We start from the raw sequence: 6420 nt of genomic DNA, 5'->3' as shown, positions 1-6420 counted from the left end.
GGTGTCCAGAGGAGTCTTGTGTGCCTGAAGGCTGTGTAGGAGGAGATGAGCTTGTGAGGCTGTGAGCTGTGAGCCAGATTCCCTCTGTATATATAGCTGCCTTGGGCTGGTCTGCAGTGGGAGGGTCAGCGGTCATACACCACACCAAAACTGCATGGCACAAGTGTGACAAACGATTGCATAAAGTGTGTTACATCAAAGCAGTTCTAGTGAAAGACAACAACTGTTAGATCTTTCTTAGGCTATAATATGACCTCATTACCATCACCCAAATTTACTTTTGATTTAACCCCTAATACTAGAACGCTGGTAAATTAATAGTGAGTTTCCATTTTCTACAAAGCTACAAAGTTATTATTAGACCAACTCCCCCATTAAAGGCACAGGTAAATCATGAATCATGAAAAGCTCATCATATACCGTTTAAAATTCATTTTATACGATGTCAGCTTGGCTGTTATGAAGGTTTTTCCATTTGTTTTCCCTTTTTTCTACAAAATAAATGTATTATCACAGTAATAACCTTCATCAGATAAAATGTAAAGCAGTGCTGTCATCAACTGATAGTTGAGCAGATTGTCTCTGCTTGCAGAGGAGCTATGAGAACTATTCAATATTCCAGCTTTTCCAGCTTTAATCCTTAAAGATATTTTGTCGGTGTCACTGACTACACATGTCATGATTAAATGAGTTTTGAAAATGAAGTGAGAATTATTCTCCATTGTGTGTTTCTTTAAAATACTCTATATGTTCCCCCTGCAGACGGATTTGAACTGGTGAGTGCTGTGACCACAATGACCCAACAAGAATGGAGCGTCAGTTCATTGCTTTTTTCTGCTGAAAGCCATGTAATCTTTAATGTATTATTATGAACAGGTAATCCTTCCTCAGTGAGAAGAGGACAGTGTAACTCTGTACCAGTGTGGACAGAGATAGACCACGCCTACATTCAACTGCATGTCCACTCAAACACACTCAACATAATCTTCACAGAGTTTTGAGGAGCTGAGGGAGAAAATGTCCAAAGTTATGATGAAGTGACCGATGCATTCAGAGCAGCTGCTTCACTATTGAGGAACTTCATCCGGAGGAGTCCACAGAAGTGTCCACAGTGTGTTTATGACCAGCACAGTAATATACTGTTATAACGATATAATAATACTAAAACCTCATTAAATACATTCATTAATACGTAATAAGTGTGTAATATAATGTAATGACCGTACCTGCTGAACTGTGAACTATTCCTGTAGCATTCATAATCTGTACAGCCACAATACAGCAACACTCTGTATTATATTTCATCACCTTCACAACTTCACATCAGCTGCTTCAGATCTGTTCTCTAACAATGAACATATTTTGAAGAATGTACGTCAGAGAAGATCTAATAAATGTGATTTAATGATCAATAACGATGACTTTACATGAAGTTCATACATAAATATTTATTGAATACTTCTGTAAAGTTTTGTGACAGTCAGTCAGTCAAATACTGTTCATCACATCCTCACCATCGCCCCCCAGCACTGTACGCTAATCACGTGTAGTGGAGACACTGTAGCGGGTCTCAGTTCTCCCTGACTCCCCCTGGTAGAACCTGGGAGAACTCAGTCAGTGTCTCTCTCAGCACCTGGGACCTGAGAGTACTGGAGTGAGATACAAATGATCTGTGAAATGATGAGGAATAGAGGAGAGAGAATACAGAAGAGTCCCTAACTGATATGACTGTACAGAGAACATCACACATCCAAAATCATCTCCTCAGGAAATATTCGTGAATACTGTATGAAAGTCATGCACAGGTTCATGTGATGTAGAACGACTGGAACAATGTCATTAATGTTCATCATCTTTGTGTCAATCATAAATACCGCTTCGTCTCTCCTGAGAGAGGCAGTATGAAATGCCATGTGCTTAGAGTCACATTAGTGATTCCTGTAAAGAAGGAAAGAGTAATATAAGTCAGTCCTGAAGATGTCCTGATATTTACACTGAGCACCACTGAGAGTGTTTACAGTTTATTACGTGTTGCTCTCATCTCTCATTACTGAATGTGTTTAACGAATGTTTCTAAATGACTGTCATTGTGTAACGGAGAGTCAGTGACACTGAGTGTCCTGTTTGTGGTTCTTGTGAAGTTTCCCAGAGATAAGATCACTGAAGATGAAACACCCTTTATGGGGAATACAGTGTTTTTAAGCCAGTTTGCCTTGCACCACATACAGGATCCATGGAAATGTTGTCCTGCCCACATGTGTGTTTTTGTGATAAAACATCTCAGCCGTCAAGAACCAAACAGGCTGAAAATGCTGAAATATGTGATGTGAACACTGTGCTGCCAACTGTGGAGCAGAATCTAGGAAGAGAATAAGATGTTTTTCAGGTCAGTAGAAGCCGTGCAGTGAGAACTCCACCATGCTGAGGTGCACAGGCCTCAGATGAGGCCAGTCCAAACAGCGGAAAACCATGGAAAAGTAGGAGAGATGGGCTCACCCTGATCCTGTGGATGATCCGGAGTGATACAAACACAACAAGGACTTACTGAATGAGGGGCTCAAGACATCTGTTGATTCACATGAAACCTCCTCTACTGGACTATAATGATCAATCTGAAATACCAGATTCAAAACACCTTCCAATTTTCCTGTTTGAGGATGATTAGGCACCGAGGACCAAGTGTTCAACATCACATTAGTATATACGGCATCAGACTTATAATGTTTATTACTTTCATTTAAGTTCAGGAATTTATACAGAAACATTTATGAAAATCTATTACTGTTGTTTATACTCAAAGTCTTAATATCTCTCTTAGAAACAGGAGGATCTTGTGGATTTTAAAGAGTAAATAAGAAGTCATTAAAATGAATAGAACTGGAAAAATACAAACATATTGGTTTCTCTAGAGCAGCCACTGATTCCATACATTCTGGACAAAATATACTAATGAACACAACACACAGCCGATTATGATCCACCTTATAAAGGATGCAGCCTTTCTGGATCATTACTGAATGTAGTGGGTAATAAGTAACAAACTTTGAAACCATTTTATGTAAATAATCAGGTTATTTAGTGGTTGGTTAGTGTAGTGGGTAACACCTCTGCCTTCTACGCTGTAGACTGGGGTTCAATCCCCCACCTGGGTCAGCACCCTACACTATACTAATAAGGGTCCTTGGGCAAGACTCCTAACACCGCCTTGGCCTCCCTGTGTAAAATGATCAGACTGTAAGTCGCTCTGGATAAGAGCGTCAGCCGAATGCCGTGAATGTTATTTGTTTATACTCTTTTTGTTAGACTCTTCTTGAGTGCCTTGCTCTGCCTTCACTGATGTGGTACTGAGAATTTCCCTGCTGTGGGACTAATAAAGCATCATCTTATCTTTGTCTTATTAATATAACTCTTTTTATTCAAGGAAAAAATGAGAAGAAAATGGAACATGCAACAAATATTTATAAAATCCCCCCCAAATTATTCCTAATCATTAAAAAAATATGAAATATTTGTTCTTGAAATTTGTACTTGGTTAATTGATATTGAATATCTTCCTTAATCCTATGAATCCTGTGATGACAGTGGTCTCAAAGTTATTCATATGAAACCAGCATGAATACAGTTCTCATATGACTGAGCACATTCATTTCAATTTAAAAGCTAAAGGCAGACAGAAGGTCTGAACACGAATGTGGAAAAGGGGGTAAACAGATGTAAATGAGAAACCAAAGACAAAGACAAATGGATACAGATAAAAGGCTCAGTAATAAACAGCAGGCAGATACAACACAACCTAAGCTAGAAGCCCAGGCTTTATACTAACGCCAATGACACACATCACAACAACTACAGGTGACAGACATCAACGATCAGGACAAGCTGAACGGGGGCAGATGGACTGTATGGAGTCTGAAGTCAGGTGACCTCCAAGAGGATTCTGGATGTTGGAGTTTGCAATGGTGTGAGTAGTGAAGCCAGGAAGAGGTGTGGCAAAAGGAAACAGGACACATCTTTGAATAAAGTATATGGATTTTGATTTGTGAACTCATTTTGAACTCATGATATTAACATTATACAATGTATATTCCAATATATATTATAAAATCTATACACTATACATCAAATGTGTTTTTGGAGTATTGGTTAGTGTTTGTTCTGAGTTTGCTGGACTTGTATGTATCAAGAATGAACTCTGCTTCTACAAGATTATGAGTTTACCTTATTAAACCTGCACCTGAGTCCAAACCCTTGTCGTGAGTCTCATCTTAACACTGATTTTTCACAAATGTGTGTAAAGGCGACTGCACTGCTAGGTGCTTGATTGTATACACCTGTGGCAATTGGACTGAAAGCAACACCTGATTTCAGTCATTAAGGCTACGTTTACACAGCAAGTAAAATTGGCCAAAATCCAGTCTTTTTCCTCATATGTGACACAGATATGTGTCCGTGTGTCCGTGTGAACAGATAAACACGCTGAGTCTGACATTTTCAATTCCGATTTGAGATGCTTTCGGATGTGGAACTGAAATCTGATCCGTATCCGATCTGCGGCAATGCGACTCAGAGTGAACAGCCAAACTGGACATCATGTGACTTTTACGTCAGTACAACTCAGCATGTCACGCTGCTGAGACCTCATAGACGTTTACGCTGATGTTTCTGTGATAAAAAATGAGAAAAGACTTATCACAACCACCCCGTGTTCAAAGAGATTTCGAAAGAAATGCTCGAACGTGGCCGTAGGAGAGCGAGGCTGGAGCATCAAAGAACAGTCAAAGGTCTGAAAGCAAAGTTTAAAGTAACCAAGGAAACAAACCAAAGAAGTGACAGCAGAGCCCCTTAGAGGTCATTCACTTGGTATTCCAAAGAGATCTTCAGAAGCTAATGTCACTAAGTAGATAAAAACAGCAGTAAGTAAAACAGTATATACAACAACAAACGCTGTAAAATACACCACAATAACAACACACACACACACACACACACACACATAGCACTGTATAAACTAATAAAAACTACTGAAAGGTGAGGAGATCACATGTCTAGATACACAGCAATTGACAGGCACTAGAAGAGATGTGTTGCGCTACATTGCGCAAGAGGTCTGTTGGGTAAAAGGAATCCTTAGTGTGAAGCCAATGTGGGATGAAGGGATGTAAAAGACTGAGAAGCAAAAGATAAAACTTGCACAACACCCACATGGACGTGCACTGTTACTCTTGTAGTTCTCTGGAACACGTTCTTCAGCAGTAGGCAGCTGTAGATGATCATTCTGACAACAAGTACACTGTTAGTTGAAACATAGCTGAGATGGTAAGGAGCAGCGCAGCAAACCAAATATAACAGTGCAGTAGTGAGAAGAACTGAACACCAACTTGAAATTCTGAATGAAAGCATTGGCATCACATACATTCCATCACCACCACTGTGATTTTATTTCATCCACAGGTGAAGTGAAGGGCTTTCCCACCAGAGCAATATTCCACACTCATCAGTGGAGCACATGTTGGCCTTATTTTCAGGTTGGTCAATTATTTCGTAAGAATAAATGAGAAAAGAGACATTTTACGGTGTATTCTAACGAGATCTGACGTCACAAATGAGCTACACATGATATAAAATATAAATATTAATGTGTTTTCATTTAGAATGATGAAATACATTGAACATGACTTTATGAAAAGTTTATAAATGGTTAAGTTCTCATTATTTAGCAGTATCAATAAGTAAATGAACGTGAAGAAAATATATCAGCCGGGAACTCACACATAAACCGTCCAACCAAGTTCTGGGTCAAAATTACATTTACAGCATTTGGCTTCCGGTCACAGGGCTGGTTCCCTGACCTCCAGCCCACGACTGCCCCCAAGAGTATGGAGATGCAGGGGATTGAACCCCAGACCTCATACATGCAAAGCATGCGCTCTACCACTGAGCTACATCCCCACCATGAAACGATCCCAAAATGAGCCCTTTTCAGAAGTGAATGCCTCTAAAGCAGCATTACACTTTATAATTTTTATTTGATGACTTCCTCAATAAGTAAAAATGAAGAGGAATAATTATTTTTGTTAAATCTCTATGCCATTTGTGTATAAACACACATATAATCCTAAATTTCACAACTGAGAATGAGCAGATTAAGAAGACACAGTGAACATAAAGTTAATCACAATTTGTAAGGTGTTTCTCACACACACACTCACACACACACACACACACACACACACTATATCTTCTCTTTCTGCATGTCGTCATGATGTCACACTCCACAGTAGATTGCATGACCCTGTGAACACATAATATGATACAATAAGATAAGATACAGAAGTCAATCCAGTGGGTGTGTTCACCACATCCACACTTGCTCCATCTCTCTCTGCACTCCCAACCCCCCCGACATCACTACCGACCACA

General features: G+C 39.5%; 1 non-coding gene across 1 annotated transcript; it reads right to left on the bottom strand.

Moving 5' to 3' along the window:
• Positions 1–5877: 5877 nt before the first annotated feature.
• Positions 5878–5949, bottom strand: trnaa-ugc. Its single transcript has one exon. It is a non-coding gene; the product is annotated as a tRNA-Ala (tRNA).
• Between the last annotated feature and the right edge of the window lie 471 nt (positions 5950–6420).

The sequence above is a fragment of the Pygocentrus nattereri genome, chromosome 20 (genome assembly GCF_015220715.1).
Source record: "Pygocentrus nattereri isolate fPygNat1 chromosome 20, fPygNat1.pri, whole genome shotgun sequence".
In the NCBI taxonomy this organism is placed as follows: Eukaryota; Metazoa; Chordata; class Actinopteri; order Characiformes; family Serrasalmidae; genus Pygocentrus; species Pygocentrus nattereri.
Note: the sequence above shows the minus strand (reverse complement) of the source record. Positions and strands in the feature narration are given on the sequence as shown.